This window comes from Phasianus colchicus, chromosome 10 (assembly GCF_987193195.1).
Source record: "Phasianus colchicus chromosome 10, bPhaCol1.hap1.1, whole genome shotgun sequence".
Classification (NCBI taxonomy): domain Eukaryota; kingdom Metazoa; phylum Chordata; class Aves; order Galliformes; family Phasianidae; genus Phasianus; species Phasianus colchicus.
Genome location: NC_143445.1, coordinates 19,986,579 through 20,004,018, shown reverse-complemented (window position 1 = coordinate 20,004,018; position 17,440 = coordinate 19,986,579). Strand labels below are relative to the sequence as shown.

The 17,440-nt window shown below is 43.6% G+C and overlaps 1 long non-coding RNA gene across 1 annotated transcript; it reads left to right on the top strand.

Moving 5' to 3' along the window:
- The first annotated feature begins 8,914 nt into the window (after window positions 1-8,914).
- On the top strand, window positions 8,915-10,007 carry LOC116235546 (uncharacterized). Its single transcript, XR_004168383.2, has 3 exons — window positions 8,915-9,029; window positions 9,207-9,446; window positions 9,869-10,007. It is a non-coding gene; the product is annotated as an uncharacterized LOC116235546 (long non-coding RNA).
- Window positions 10,008-17,440: the final 7,433 nt, after the last annotated feature.

Below are 17,440 nucleotides of genomic sequence, written 5' to 3'. Positions count from 1 at the left end.
GATGTTGGAAGAACCACCTTTGAAACAAGAAGCGCGGTTTAACCATATCAGGTAGGAAAGATAAGGTTGGTGCAGAACTTTTTAACAAGCACAGAGATCAGTGGGAATAGAAAATGGTATTTGAAGGTTCTGAAGAAACAGCAGAATGGGTTTTAAGAAATAGCATCATTTGGGCATTACAGCAAGAAGAGGAAGAGCTTCCTCAGGTAAGAACAGCACTAAAACCACTGAATACATCCATTGAGAAAAACAAGTTCCAAGGTTTTGTTCTAGATTTATGAATGGCAAGAAATACGGTAAGATGAATACAAACAGAACATTTCCTACATGGTATGACAGGCCCACTTAAAAATCGTTAATATTCCCCCATCATAAAGAAACCTAGAGATATCTGTCATGCTACAAGGTGCGCACAGTTGATCCTAGATACCAGCACTGGGGACCGTGAGCATGCTGGCGCAACCTTGTGGGTGAATGACAGTAAATACAAGCAAGATCAATTGTATTTAAAATAAGCATTGAAATCTTGCACTGAGTTCCAATTTCGTTCAATAGAATTCAACAAGAGATCAGGCTAAGAAAAGAAAATCAAGGGAATTTTTTGTTTTATTATTTGCTCTTAAAAAAAAAAAAAGAGAGAGAGAGAGAAAGAGAGAGAGAAAATGAAAACCTAGCCTGAAGTTTACAGCATCACAAAGCTAAGCACGCTGTCCGTGCACCTGGTGACCTGCGTGTCTCCAAATGCATCCCTGTTGACACTGCTTCTTCATCATGTATGACTATATGACCATACCTCTGGTCTGAAGTAACTGCTACAGGCGTAGGTGAACGAACTGATCTTCAGCAGGCGTGCTGGCATTGACCTCAGTGCTGCAAAACCTCCAGTCATTTCTGGAAACTAGAGAATTCTGCCATGGTTTCTGTGCTCAAGGTACGACCTCTCCATCCCAATTGAATAATTCAAAGTGCTCCGGAAGTAACACATGAGAAGGTTATGTGTGGAGGTCTGAGTAAATGGAATTTACTTATTAGTAGGAAAACCAGCTTTTCCAGCTTTACAAACTTAGCAGAAGACATTGAATTCATTTGGCTAAAACAAGTGAAAAGCATAATAACTGAAGTGAGACGTCAGCCTCCTTTGGATAGGAATTTCATTTAGGTGAGGGTTTGAAATAGTAAGGTCAAACTAAAAACAGGCAAAAGTTCTACATAGTCGATCTTTAAAGTCAATAGACAATCTGGATGAGAGGGCAACCTACCTAAAATGCTACTGAAACGAGATTATTTTTCTGACTTTTTAAATTTGCCTGAACTCGATCCAATTATGCTAAAGAAAAATACAGATCAAAGGCTTATATAAACCAGAGACATCATAAAACAATATCCAGTCGAGCAGGCAAGAGCACATATCTGCAGCTTATTGGAACTCAGAACAAGAAGATCTAAACTGAATAACCAATAAAATGTTCTTGGTTTATTTAACTCACAAGATGAGGTTGTTAATGCCAGACCGCTGCGCAATTTATTTTGTGCACATGACATCAGCGTTGGAAATATGAGTGGAGGTCAAAAACCAATACACGTTCTGGATGATATTTAAAACAACATTCGATATTGACTGAGGTACATTATACACAAAGCAACACACACAAAAAGAAATATAGTTTAATATATCTTCTCTCTGGTACTCATCTGGACTATTTCTTATACGTGCTCAAAATGTATCATCCTGTGGTTTTGTCTGCAAGAGGAAGCAAACGAAGGAGAGTTTGGATTGTATTTCTACTTCAGTAATTTAGCAATCCAATCTGCTCCGTACCTTCTTACTAATCTGCACAGTAGAACTGAAGGGCAAAACATCAGCTGATTTCGAATCCCTATTCACGTACATTAAGAGATGCACGTGCCATGCGGTATTGCTAAGCAGGTCAGCAAGTAGTAAGGGAAAAACGTGCATATGCGGAACAAAAGATCCTGAATAAGTCATAGCTTTAAGGCTATACGTTTTCGCCATTGCGACCAGATTCTCTCCCCTGAAGAGAAATGAAAGCGTGTTGCAAATCAAGAAATTCAGAGGTTTTCCTTGCTTTTGTCACCAGTATGACATAGATGGAGACAACAGGAGACACTGATGGGCTTTGAGCTCTGACAGATACTGTTTCCTTCCTATAAATCATGATTTTCTACTTGTACTGTCATAATGCCCTCAAGCCCAAGTCCCTTATAGCTGTACAATATGATACTGCCGCACATAATTTGTTAGCTAAAAGAAAGCGCACTCAGCTGTTGCATATGCATATAGTCATTAACAGCAACGGTCACCTTTACGAATCAGGACAAAGCCAAAGAACAGGACCAAATTACTTCAACACGGATTATTATTGAATTGCTCTAGATATGGAAAAGCATAGAAATGAAAGAAGCCATACAAATTTAGAAATTGAAGAAATAATAGATGTATCTGAAGTCCATCACACATAATCATACCTGCTCAAAAGTCAAGGGAAAAGTCCTGAAAGGTGACCCAGCACTGCTCTGAGCATCCACGTGGAACGAAGCGATTGCTGAAATCTACTGCCATTTAAAAACATTGCCAAGTCCCAAAGATCTGATTTAAACATGAAGATACACTGACTTCTTGTTTAGTACGCCTTCCTTAAAAGTAACCCAGAAAAGTAGGTATTTTCTTTCCTTAACATAACTAATGCTATATTTATAGTAAAAATAGAAAGACGTTCACGCATCACTTGATCAGAACTGAAGTAAGAGCAGTTACACCCACCTGAAGCATTTTCCCCGGGCTTCAGAGTCCCTCGAACCCTGTCTTAAGCCACTTATTCAGATTTCTTTAATTCAGTACTTCAGTAAACACTGTGAAACCTAGGTTTTCCATTAGCCACAGAACTACAGTTCACACATCTCCTACGTTTTAGCAGCTACCAAATGTGAGGAGGCCAGGTCAGCTGGGATGTCTCCCACAGAACCGCATCCCAGGTGCCTTTTCAGAGGCTCGTTCGTGAGGCCATCTACACCATAAAGAAGGAACAGTTGAGTACGCTACAGAGGGGTCTGTGACATCTTGGGAGCGCACAGCCTCCCAGAGCCTACGTGGGTAGGATTGTGAATGCTCAGGCACGGTTCTGTTTGTTTGCTGGACCAGAAAACTGAATGCAAAGGAGATGCTCCTTAAAGGCCGATGCCCTCATCTGCTTTTCTCATGCATTTCCTTGTCATGCTAGCAGAGGGAAAGCCTCACAGCTTTTCAGCAATAGAGCGCTTGGGGAAGTTTTATGCATTGCAAATTGTTACCATAACGCCGACTTTTAAATCACTTGGCGCCTCCAATTAATTTGCTGTCTCAGAGATGAAATTTGGAAGGAAAAAAAAAAAAAAAAAAGGACAGTGGAAGGAGAAGGACTGGCAGTTGTATTATTATTTTCTATAAACATGCAAATAGTAAGGCACCCTAATGAAGCCGAGGAGTTCCACTGTAGGAACTTCAAAGGGGAGCGAATCCCCATACAGAGAGATTACAACAGCTTTGATGTTCCCAAAACAATCTATTTTTCCTACAAGTTTAAAAGAATATGTTTCAGTGAATAGGGAACCTTTGACAAAAAGCAATCCTCAAACATTTTTTATGCTATCTGTATGTGTTATGTAAATTACGTGTTATCGATGCAGTTGTCAAAACACGACTATTATTGTTGGTGCCAGATAAGCAAAAACAATATTTATAATAGAAACTCACATAGAGACTGAACCGATAAATATTCCAGTTAATTGGTCACGACCACCAACCTCTGATTATCAAATAGATTCCTATTGGGTACATCCTAACAGTTAAGAAAATGCTACTGAAAATGTACAACTACAAAGTGGAGCACCACACAATGTACAGCTCTGCATGATTTACTTAGATTTTCCACCCACCCGTCACTCAGAATACGCTGTTATTCAACGAAAAACACTTGTAGAAGTAAACCCTACATCCCCTGCCTGCTTCAATGGATTATTTTCCTTTATTGGGTCATTCTTCCGTGAGCATCCACAACTCCTCTGAACACACCAGGCGTCACCAAACAAAGCCATTAGGAAGCACAGCCATTTTATAACGACCATGAGACTGCTGCGGTCGAGGCTGAGAAAAAATAGGAACGTAGCTCAGAAATCGGCAGGAAGTTTGAAAACATAGAAATTGTGCTGACAGCGCTGTGACAGCTGACTGCCATAGCGTGTCTAATTACTTTAAATGAATATTACAAAAAAAATATTCAAAGCTGACAAGAGGAAACACTGCAAGAAAAGGGGATGAGGAGTAGACAAGACTAACATATTTTTTTTCAGCTGCTTTAAACCGGAGCTATTAATCTATTTTTCTATGAAATACAGTCAAACTCAACAGCTGTATCTTAAACAAATGAAATTCCTACCACGTGCCACAACGAAGCGTCAGTGTAACAAGACAGGACCCAACCTGGAGTTTTTTCTCCTTTTTTTTTTTTTTCTTTTATTCATTACTGAACAGTAAGTCATGTAATTCTATCACATCCATTTCAACTCAGAGATATTCCACTGATTTTTTTAGAGCTTTGCTGGGCTGACCTACGTCCACGGACAGAAGACTAGCAAAGGTTTCTGTGCACTTCAGTAATGATGCAGGAATTGCTCTGGTCTTCCAGCGTGAGGATGCACGACCCCCACCCTCTCTTTCTGAAGCCAACGCGAGTCAGAGAGGAGTTCAAATAAAGTGAATTTCAGAAAAGAAGCCGCAGAGGACAAATATCCACCTCCTCAATGGTAATATTTAAATTAGGAGTCATTATATCCCAGACTTACTCTTCGGGACAAGGTTATTAAGAGGATCTATCTAACAGTAGACGAGCTTGCAGCTGGCCCACACCGCTCCAGCCTTTGTTTCAGGTCATTCTCTTGTTAAAATACCATGCATAATTATCTATTCTGCCTGGATGCCTGAACTGTAGTTATTTCATTCTCATTTTCTTTTTTTTAAATATAAAATGTATGCACGTTTGCCTGTTATTCACGCTATTAAGGAGTTAACTTTCTGCCGATTTACCGAGAAGCTAAAACGGGTTATTCATCTGACAGCGCCGTGAACGCTGCGTGACAACTGCAGCCTCTCTCATCGATTTGCTCTAAGATGCTTTGCAGAAGTTCTTCCTCTTCCAATAAAATAAGTACAGGCCATTAATTATCTTTTCAAAACAAACCCCACAGAAACATTGAATTTCCTCGTACAAGTTTGCATTCTCTGAATGAAGTTACAATATCCATTTTCCAATTTTACAGTCTACTGCATCCCACCAAATATAATTTGCGGGACTTCAACAATCCAAGTCATGTACACATGCAACTTTCCTCCTTTCACTAACGCACTGAAGTTTGAACTAAGCACTTTGACATGTTAGGGTTTCCAAACATTAAACTTTAAAACAGGTGCTACTCCTTCCTTACAGCAAAAACACTTAGGTGTGATTCTTTCATTATCACTTCTTAAATTCATGATATCCCACGACTCGCAAAGAAGTTTCAGTCTGATATTTCCAGGTTACTCAATCCTTCAGTTTTAACTCCCACTGAAATCCCAGCCTCTCACAACATTAAATCATGCAACTTCTTTCCACCCTGTTACAGACTGTCCTATTTTTTAGCTGGAATTGCATTTGACAAAGCAGGTTAATTTCAAGCGTCGTACTGGAAATAGAGATGTTGCCTTTGAAAGAAAAATTCTGTTATCACTCTATGTTAATTCGAGATCATGGATCCGGGGACTTGAAACTTGATGATCATTCTGGTCCTTTTCAACCCAAGCCATTCCGTGATTCTGCGATACGATTCTACGATCTGATGAGTAAATCAAAGCGGGTATTTTGTGCCCTACCTACAAAATCCGTACTACCACAACAAATCCTTTCTGCACTCTCCTCCATTTGTCGTCCTCCAAGGAGCATATGAGAAAAGTCAGGAACAAGAATATTCCTTGGAATGTTCCAACTGGGCTTCTCTCACATTTCTGAATACAGACTCTCTGTCTTTCTTTGGACTTCAAAATACCGCAACATTTAGGCAGATGCAGGCATTGAAATGTTTAGATGTACTGAAGGACACGGTTTAGAGGGAAATATTGGTGATAGGTGGACGATTGGAATGGATGATCTCAGAGGTTTTTGTCGAACCTCGGTGTTTTTGTGATTCTACGATTTTAATATTTTGGGGTCTTTTTGTTTTTTAGATTCTCTTTCCTAACCTGATCTCATTTCTGTTTCAAATAGTACCGCTTACCTTTGGAAATCCAGATTCTGTTACACTTTTTAATGCTTGCCTTTCTAAAGGCAGACAAAATGGCTTTGTTTTTTTTTTCAAGCTACGTTTGCTTTCTCTAAGAAATGTCACTGTCTATTTTTAAAGGCCTTACTGTTTCCTGTGCTGATTTGTTATGTATTTACAACACAAACTCTTTGCCTATATAGAGGAGCTTTAGAGGAGCTTTATGTTTTCTACCATCTGTCCTAGTAGTCATTCTCCACTCATGCCATATTTCTACTCCTCTTCTGTACCTGAGCGATGTGTTTGCATTGAAAAACTGCCATAAAATCTGTCAGTTGTGGAAAAACAAATAGAAGCAATGAAAGAGGAAAATCCTGAGGAGGTTTTCTTTTTTTTTTTTTTTTTTTTTTTGTCTTTTTTGAAGTAAACCATCACACGCACTTCCTTATAAGTTGAACTTGATTTCTTTCTTACGCAACAGGAAAATATTAGATATTCAATCATACACCTTTGACAGGCCCTCACTCTTCATTAAAAACATATTTTTTACAGAGACTCCATCTTGTCATGCTGCCCCACACTCCAGCACTAAAACACCCCGCCATCTTTAAGGGCTTTTCATTTGCCACCCTAGGCCACTACAGGACAGGTACGCCAAGTGTTAAATTAAACAAGTTCAGCAAAGCGATCGTTCTTAACAGCGCCCAGAGGCAGGTTTCAGACAGAAGCATGGAAGAACCTGTTTCAGAACGTTGGGTCAGTGACCACAACGTGATAGATTTCGTTGGTAATTTTAGGGTGTTTCTTTGTAGACACCGAGTTGAAACACGGTCATGGGTTTTCCTGAAGGGGCTATACGCTGATTGAAATTCTGTGGCTCAAACCCCAAATTTAAGTTTGATTACATAAGTTATTAGATTAATGTTTGTTGGTCCTACATCTGAATGACAGCAATGGGAAAATAGTATTAAACACACACCTCCTTGAGGAAACCCACTACAAAACAGCTATTCAAACATAGTGGGAAGATGATTACACCTCAGATTACGTTTTAGATTCCTTTGCATTCTCTAACAAGAAATTCTCCTCTTCAAACAGCCTTTGCGAATCTCTCTCTCAAACAAACAAGAGAAAAAGATAAAGCAAAACAGAGCGACCAGATTGCAGCTCAGAAATAACACCAACTCATTTTGCTTATTATGTTTCCTTCCTGCTATCTTTTTAACGGTCCTGCTCAACACTCAGTCCCATCTCTAAGTGTGAACATTCTTAAATTATCCTTCCACTATTTCATTTGAGAGCGTCGGCCCATGTTTCACAATGGCTTTGAATAATGAGAGAGAAACTGTAATTAACACCACACTGAATTCAGATACAATTGGCTTGTAAAAGAAAAAAAGGAGAAGATACGTAAAACCACAAAGCTTATTAATGTTGAACTATGACTTCCGCACATCCTGTGACTTGTTCTCAGACCAAAAAAGTCAGCAACAAGATGCCCAGTAACATGAACATCCCTGAAAATTACATTAAAAAGCATGAATTGAATACCATTTTATTTGATAAATTCTGGCATTTTTTTTTTTTTAATTAAAACCAAACACTAGAGCCTGACTTTGCAAAAGGTTTTCACTCCTTCCAACTTTCCTACCTGGGGAAGTTTATCAGCCAGCCACCAACTCCGCCTCCTTGGTGCTATTTATGGTCTGAGGGGTAAGTGGGTGGGCTTTGTTTACTCACTGACAAGAGGACTTAAGGCTACAGTCTGTTTTTAACTTTTTTAAAGCGAATCTTCCATAGGAGAGATGCAATCCTCAGTAGGTTGCAAAGATATATTTCCGATGAGATGTAAAACCAAGTTGTATTTCATTAAAATCTCCTTTTACTTTAATGGAGCGTTAGCGTTCCTAGGAAAAAAAGGGGTCATTAACTCTTTACAGTACACAACCACTGAGAACGTGAGTACGCAGATACGGGAGACAGAACATAACCTCAGTGTCATTTAGGGAAATTCCAAGGTATGTAGCAGTAGCTACTGTTGAAAGAGATTACGCTTCATACCATTAAGTAAAATAGTACTACCGCTGTCATTTTAAGATGATAGGAATTAAAAAGAGATTATAATTAAAGCAATGTTTTGATCTTCCGGTTTCTTGGGATCTGAGCAAACCAACATAAGGATTCCCACAGCATTAAGCAGATTCGCTTTAGCATCTGCAGTAAGGAATCAAGAAATCTAAGACCAAATTCAGTATGCTCGACTATCCTCTAGAGCTTTTATCAAGCTAGTAATACTTAACTTGTACTAGAAAAACAGCCCAAACTACGTGTGATCGTATGGTTTGACAATACAGCGTGTCAAAAATTTGCACGACCTTGAGCAGCGTGAGTCACGCCGGTACTCGAACAGAAGGTTCAATTAGTTGCTCAGCTGTCGCTCGCTGCTCACCTGTTAACACTTTGCTGTGGGAAGACCTACAGCTGCAGCGCAATCACCGTCAGCCAATAGAGCCAATAGCTCTCCCATTTCTCATTGGACGTGGCCGATTGCCTCATTGGAAGTGCTGTGACTGAAGGCAGTATAAAGAGGCAGGTCGAGGGCTGGGAGCTGCTGTGTGGAGTCCTAGGTTTGCAGGTGACTTGCTGGCAGTAGTTGTGCCTTGGCATAACTGTTGTCTCTCTTTTTATAACTCTCTTTTTATAAGCGTGAGGTATGTCGTGATGGATTTGCTGTTGAGGTATGTAATAAGGTGTGGGTGGTTATTATATCTAGTAGGGCTTTTTTTGTGTGTCTTTCTGGTGTTACTTATAGTCTTTTTGTATGGGGGCAAGCTTTTCTCAGTGGTGTATGTTGACAGGGTAAGTGGCTACAAGTAGAAGCTGTGTATAAGTTTCTCATAGTCTTTCTTTCTTAGAATGACTGAGTATTGGAGCGGGCTGCTCAAAAAGGTCATGGAATTTTCTGTTCTGGGGACATTCAAAAGAAGCCCGGATGTTCTTCCTGCTTCCTGTGTGATCTGCTGCATGGGACCTGCTTTAGAAGGTGAATTGGACTTTAAACCCCTAGAAGTCCCTCTTAACTCCTACACTTCTACCTGGAGATGCGCGTCGGTAACTTTTTTCATCCCTAGCTGGGGAAGTTAGCAAGTGATAAGGTAAGGGTTACGCTCCGTTCTAGAGCTTTGGTTTTGAGCATTTATGTTTTTTTCACTTTTGGACAAAACTAAGTAGCTACTGTTAATGGGGTGGATATGTATGCTGTGTGGTTAGACCTCAGCAGGATTGTTACCATTTACTCTTAAGGGATGGGCTTGTCTCTATTGGCTCGATAGGGATTTTTCCTACCGGAGCTGGTGTAGGGTTTACCTTGCTAGGGGTATTACAGAAGTTCATCTGTAGCTCTCAAAGAAAAGAAAGTCTTCTACAGGGAACTGTTCTCAGAAACCACTGAAGTTGTTTTCATCCTAGAAAGCATTCAAAGAAGAGCGTGACTCTTAATCTTTAGTTAACAAGACCGATGTTATTAAACTGTTAGACTGCTCTAATGAGTAATTATCTTTTCTGGTTCTAATTACAGGGAAGAGAACTTGCAAGATCACAAAGAATGTGTGAGAGGCCAGTTGCTTGAAAGGGTGTTATACCAGCTGGCTGCGCACTCAAGTTAGAACGGGGAAACAAGCTAAGGGGAATCGGAATAAAGTTGAGAAAGGAGGTGGAATACTGTTGTCTGTTGCTTGAACTTCTAACAGAAGAGGGTAAGGAACAAGATCACTAGGAGCATCTAATGGTCGAGTTCTTCCAAGCTCGTTGGGATTTGGGAATAGGGTAATGTATGTGAAGAGCGATTATCGTTCAAGCTTGATGTGAAGCGGTTTAAGTCGTGAATTTACTGGGGTGAAATTTTCTGGGTTTCTTAGAAAGCTGTGCAAAACAAGGCTAGCTTGAATCCTAGAACTGCTCCTAAGGAGAACTAAGGGTGGAAGGGGATTTTGTTGCAATTGGATAAAATTGCTAGGGGTTGTTTAAGTCTCATTTGTGAGGGAATTTAAGTAGATAACGTTAACACCTGAGATGCAATGGTGTTAATAAGCGTAGGGCTAAAGACCTGCTAAAGGTCATTTAATCAGGTCTTGTCCTATATAACAGGGTGGAAAAAAAAAATCACTTAATTGCAGTTCCTCAGTTGTCTCCTCTCATAGCAGAGCGTAGCCCACAAAGCCAGTTGCTGTAAGAGCTCAAAGATGACTGCTGTGTTTCAGGTTTCTTTACAGGTAGGAGCCGTAACAGAAACCATAGCTGACAACAGGGCAAATTCAGGTAAGGAAGAATGAGGTAAGGTTTGAGGGTAAGTTCTGAATTAGTGAAATGTATTGTACGTTTTGGCAAGCGTGGACTACATGGGTGAAGGTGAGGGACCTACCTGTGGCACAACATCTAGCTAGTAGAAGTATAAGAATTTGGATTGAGGCAGATCCCTAATAGGGATCCGGAATATCATCAGGCACGTTTGAGATGGAGAGATCGACTAGGGAGTCCCTTCGGTAAGGGATGGGACTTCTGAGCTCTGCAAGATGTCCACGGAATCACAGGGGTTAAAAGGAGGGACCTCTAGAGACTCAATTTTCTAGCCAAATGACCTAGCTAATGTAAATTCTCTGGAGTAAGACTGTCTGGGTAGGTCTCGAATCTCTCCAGAGAAGGGGACTCCACCTCCGCAGGCAGCTTGTTCCAGCGCTCCATCACCCTCAAAGTAAAGCTCTTCCTTATGTTTGTATGGAATTTCCTGCGTTACAGTTGCTGCGCATCACTGAAAAGAGCCTGCTTCCATCTACTTGACTTGATACTTCGGACTGCATAAACAGTTAGAAGATTGCCTTTCTGTCTTCCGTGCTCCGTGGCCTGGACCGTTCAGCCTGGAGAATACTGCTGCCTCGTGGCCAGCCTGCCGTCTACCAGGACACCCAGTTCCTTGGCTGTGGAGCTCTTCTTTGGCAGGTCAGTCCCTCACCGTACTGATTTGTGCAGTTATTTCTCTCTAAGTGCAGGGACTTAATATTGGCAAAGCTCATCAGGTTCTTCTCCATCCCACTTTCAGTCTGTCCAAGCCTCACGGAGCGGCAGTACGGCCTTCTGATGTCATCCACTCCTCCCAGCTCTTATTGTCATCGTATTTGCCGCAGGTATGTTCTAGCCCTTCCTCCAAGTCACCGATCAAGATCTTGAACCGGGCTCAGTACTGACTGTGGAAAACACTTGGAGTTACAGGCCTCTAATTAGACCCTGCCGTTCATGACTCTGTAAGCTTTGCCGGTCAGCCAGTTCTCAATTCAGTGAGGTGAATTAACCTCCTTGTCTACTCATTCATCTTGCAATTACTTAGTCTCGCTACGAGGCTGTCGTGAGACAAAACCTAACGTCTTGCTAAAGTCAAAGTAGTTCCACTGCTCGCTAGTCTGGATTACAGAATCTTTAGAGTTGGAAAGGATCTCCGAGGGCCAGCTAGTCCGACTCCCCTGCAGGGAACAGGGACACCACAGCAGATGAGGTTGCCCAGAGCCCGATCAGCCTCGCCCCGAAAGTCTCCTGGGATGTGGCATCAATCACAAAACATCAGGTAATCTCTTTAAGTGCCTTAGCACCTGCACTGTAAAATGTTTTCTTCCTTATATCTAACCTAAAAAATCTACTCTTCCCGAGTTTGGATAAACTTCTGTTGTGTGGGGATAAGAATCAGAAGTTTTTGCTCCATCGCTTTTCCGGGGACGAAGGTGAGTCTGACTGGACGGTAGCTGCCTGCGTCCTCCTCGCGTTTCCTGATGACTGGAGCGAATTACCTATCCATCAGTCTTCAGGTACCTCTTCGATTCTCCAGAGCTTTCAAATACGAGTGGTTCGGCAATCGCTGCTTCTAGCTTCCCTCCGCATTCCGGGTGCATCCCAATGGGGCCCACGGATGTACGCATGGTTTTTCTTCATTTAGTAGGTGTTTGCGGATCAGATCTTCATTGGATAGGAGGAATTCCTCATTTCCTTGGATTTTTTCTCACCTCTGGAGTCCAGGTTTTCTGAGAGGCAGTCTTAGCTGTAAAGACTGAAGCACAGTAGATGTTCAGCATCCTCTGTTACCGGGGCACCCTCTTTAAGCAGTGAACTTGCATTGTTTTCCTTTGATCGTTTAGGTACCTGGGGTGGGGGAGGGAATGTCATCTTTGCTTGTGGTGTATCTATGAGCTCCTTGTTCATCCGTGAAAGTCTCCTGCCTGTTTTTCTTTATCTCTTAAGGCTGCGTGGATCTTCCGCTTGAAAAAAGGTGATGCTTAAGCTCTGACCAGCTGTCTTGGACTACTTATCTTCCAACACTCTTCGGCAAAGGATACCTCCAGGTATGTACCAGAAGTCCAGGGTTGCTACTTCACTTATTACCTTGCTTCTTTCATAAGGTTACTGCATCTCAGGCCGCCCCCGCCCTCCAAGTTAACCAATCAACCCATCCTTGTTAGTGAGAAGAGAGTCCAGCAGAACGCTTTGCCTCGTCCGCTCGTCTGTCACCTGCATCGAAAAGCCCTCTTCAGTGCGTCGAGGGAACCTTCTGGACTGAGTCTGACAGTCTTGCTCTACGAAGAAATACTACGTAAGTGAAGTTGCTCATAAGGCTGAATGCCAATGTTTCTCTTATGTGTTGATAAGATAATTAAGATTCTTAGGGAAAAAGCAATCCTGAGAAGGTTGAGCTAGTTGAGTTTCCTTGTCACGATTTATCAGTTAAGCGGGAGGCCATTTCACGTCCTTTGTTTAGAATACTTGAGGAGCTGGATCAGTCGACTAGGGAATTAAAAGTAATCTATGAGGAGAAGCATCTTATGAGGCTATTTTGGGGAAGGGGGCCATTCACGGTGCGTGTCACGTCAGGAGAATTTAAAGGGTAGGATAGGTCAAGGGCTGTGAGGACAACAGTAATGTATCTTTGTGTTTATAAGAATTAGGTCCTAATTAGCATGATGTAGGATGATCATGATGTAGCACGATCAATCCTGCTGCGACACAGCATGGGGTGAGTTGCATAACGGGGGTGCGTAGCTTATTTCATCTACTGCGTTAATTGCGGGGGCACGGTTGAACCCTGGACTAAATAGGTAAGGAGTAGGCTGCAAGTTTTTAGTGAAAGGGCTCAAAAGCTTTTAGGAACGGGCTTGAAAGTTGGCTTGGAGTTGAACTTTAGGACTTGAAGCACGCTTTAGGACTCGAAGCGCTCAATCAGGTTCACGGGGGTAGCTGTGGGGTTTTATTCGCTGAGAAGTTCTGCCGAAGAGAATGAAAAGAACTACAGTTGGATAGGTAGTGACACGCTGAGATCAGTAAGAAGCAAAGTGGTAAACCAGGCATTGCTGGGTTTTACAGGGCTGGCACTAATATTCAAAGGTGGAGAACTGGCAATATTTTCTCATTTCACAGTCTTGATCAATAATACACTCATGATTTCATTTATTTATCCATCCTTTACAGATGTAATTGTCTCAAATGTTGATCCAGTTGTGTTACCTGTAACATTATTAACTTCTTGATGAGTCTGAACGGTTTTATTACTAATTTTGGTTTCTATGTTGGACTCTTTACGGTAGTTGGGAGTTAAGTTTTCAAGGTTCACTTCAGACAGTTTTTTGCCTCTTCTTCAGCTTCTGAATTTTTTTGCCACCTTCTTCAGGAGGGAGAGGTTCTTGGTCTCGCTACGTGTCTATTAGTAGCTCATAACTCATAAAGGGGACGGCAGTGAGGATCAAGTTCTAACGCGTTTGCAAGGAGTTTGCAAGTTCAAGCGACTGGATAAGCACGTAGGTGCAATTAATCCCACAAACTAGAAATCAGGAGTAAAACTGTAGCTGGGTGGTAAGAACGCATTTCCTTCAGTTAAACTGGGACTGTCATTTTACTAAAGCACCAGGGTTGTTCAGTTCTCAGAAAAGGAGAACATATCCAACAGCGACAATCGTTCAAAGAGATGTTCAACAGGGACTAGGAAGCGGCGGTCAAATTTCGGTAACCCAAAGTGTCTTCCGGGCAGGTCTGTTCTGGGTATTATTAGGAATCAAATTATAAGTGTCAAGGCTTCAGGATTTCTTTTTTGAACTGTATTTCACATTATAATATCACGCAGTGCATCGGGGTTAAAGAACAAATATTCCAGTTCTGTGGACTGCTGATATTTCAAGATAGCTGGCTCTCAAAACAGAAATACATGCTACATCCCTGAGCGGACTGTGTGGCGTTCTCTTGATCTCTAAACAGATTCATCTTTCCCTCTGAAAATAAGTACGAGAAACATGCCTTCTTCAACCTTCCAGCTTGATTCATTAGCTTCAATTGTATTGTATTATAATATATTAAATAGCGTTAACTTGCATTCCGGTGTGTTTTCTCATCCTCAGATGACCACTGCTTTTATTTAAGGGCTATCTGTATCCCTTTGGCTGGGATGTAGGTCCCCCTTGCTTATTACCATAGAACAGGGCGCAACCAGCCCATAAACGATAAACAAAAACAGTTATCAAATCTATCTGCTCATAGGATTGACACCTAGGATGCTTTCACTGCGAGGCTCGGTTCATCAATCGAGTAAAGGACGTGCGCAGAAAGGAGAAAGGGAAGGATTAGCGTGAGGGCCAGGTATGTGGCTTAGGGAAGTTTGGCTTATCAGGTGGGGATAGCGTTGGATGGTTTATTGTGTTTGTGTGAGAGCAAGAATTCAAGAACTAAGAGCAAACAGCAGATGGCCAGTGCTACTACCTTAGCATAATAGTGAGATTGAATGAGTTGGCCTACGAAAAGGGATGAATTGTCTTAATAATTAGGAGGAGTGATTGGCCACATGAGAAAAAAGAATTCAGTTGACACAGTATTCAAAAGGATATACAGCTAGTATTTGAGTGTATTAAAGTGCAAAGCGGTTTGTTGTGGACAGTCCTAGGAGTAAAAAAAAGAACATATTGAGTTTCCAGTGAAGATACTGACAAGGTACTTAGAGAAGAGGTGTCCAGGTAATAAGATCGAGTGAATTTGCTACGGCCCTGGATCAGAATAAAGGAAAGAAAAGCAATTGCTCAAATGGAATAAACAAAATGACAATCAGATGCAACTTGAAAACAAAGGAATATCTTTAACCCGAGAGCATCTTACAGTTCCTCAAGGAATGCCTGGACCTAGATGATACGCGTTAATTACGAGAGTATTTATTTACCAAGGTACAACACAACCCTGAAGCATGAAATATGAGAGAAGTAAATGCTAGCTAGGAAATAAAAAGAAAATAATGAACTAATGATGATGTAAGGTTGAGAAAAAAAAAGCTATAAAAGATGTGAGAATGGGGCGGTGAGATATTCTAGTGAGGTGAATAATAACAAGGAAAATAACGCATGTAGCCAGAAAAGAAATGCTTCACTGCTATGTTGAAAGTGGAACTGACACCGACAATACTTGAAACTGAGTTTCCCAGTGATAAAGGACAGAGGGGTGCTGAGAATTAACTGTGCCTAAAGAAGGAGGTGAAAATACAAGTGAGTACAAAATACACATGCATCAGTTGCATTAAAAAAAGGTAGGAATGGATATAATTTAGTTATTTCAAAACAGGAAGATGAAATGCAGAACAAGAAATCAGTGACGGGCAGAGAAGTAAGTATGACTGCTATACTTCCTTTTGCAGCTATGACCGTTTATGCAATAAAATCACAACAGAATATATGAAGACAAGCAGCAATGACCATAGAGAATCACAAAGAGGAGATTGCAGGTAAGAAGGAAATAAAAGAGATGTTATGAAAACTACAAAATAAGTCTCCTACGAAGAAAAGTTTTTTTTATTTTTTTTTAATTTTTTTATTTTTTTGGGGGGCAAGGGGGCAAGGGGGCAAGGGGGCAAGGGGGCAAGGGGGCAAGGGGGCAAGGGGGCAAGGGGGCAAGGGGGCAAGGGGGCAAGGGGGCAAGGGGGCAAGGGGGCAAGGGGGCAAGGGGGCAAGGGGGCAAGGGGGCAAGGGGGCAAGGGGGCAAGGGGGCAAGGGGGCAAGGGGGCAAGGGGGCAAGGGGGCAAGGGGGCAAGGGGGCAAGGGGGCAAGGGGGCAAGGGGGCAAGGGGGCAAGGGGGCAAGGGGGCAAGGGGGCAAGGGGGCAAGGGGGCAAGGGGGCAAGGGGGCAAGGGGGCAAGGGGGCAAGGGGGCAAGGGGGCAAGGGGGCAAGGGGGCAAGGGGGCAAGGGGGCAAGGGGGCAAGGGGGCAAGGGGGCAAGGGGGCAAGGGGGCAAGGGGGCAAGGGGGCAAGGGGGCAAGGGGGCAAGGGGGCAAGGGGGCAAGGGGGCAAGGGGGCAAGGGGGCAAGGGGGCAAGGGGGCAAGGGGGCAAGGGGGCAAGGGGGCAAGGGGGCAAGGGGGCAAGGGGGCAAGGGGGCAAGGGGGCAAGGGGGCAAGGGGGCAAGGGGGCAAGGGGGCAAGGGGGCAAGGGGGCAAGGGGGCAAGGGGGCAAGGGGGCAAGGGGGCAAGGGGGCAAGGGGGCAAGGGGGCAAGGGGGCAAGGGGGCAAGGGGGCAAGGGGGCAAGGGGGCAAGGGGGCAAGGGGGCAAGGGGGCAAGGGGGCAAGGGGGCAAGGGGGCAAGGGGGCAAGGGGGCAAGGGGGCAAGGGGGCAAGGGGGCAAGGGGGCAAGGGGGCAAGGGGGCAAGGGGGCAAGGGGGCAAGGGGGCAAGGGGGCAAGGGGGCAAGGGGGCAAGGGGGCAAGGGGGCAAGGGGGCAAGGGGGCAAGGGGGCAAGGGGGCAAGGGGGCAAGGGGGCAAGGGGGCAAGGGGGCAAGGGGGCAAGGGGGCAAGGGGGCAAGGGGGCAAGGGGGCAAGGGGGCAAGGGGGCAAGGGGGCAAGGGGGCAAGGGGGCAAGGGGGCAAGGGGGCAAGGGGGCAAGGGGGCAAGGGGGCAAGGGGGCAAGGGGGCAAGGGGGCAAGGGGGCAAGGGGGCAAGGGGGCAAGGGGGCAAGGGGGCAAGGGGGCAAGGGGGCAAGGGGGCAAGGGGGCAAGGGGGCAAGGGGGCAAGGGGGCAAGGGGGCAAGGGGGCAAGGGGGCAAGGGGGCAAGGGGGCAAGGGGGCAAGGGGGCAAGGGGGCAAGGGGGCAAGGGGGCAAG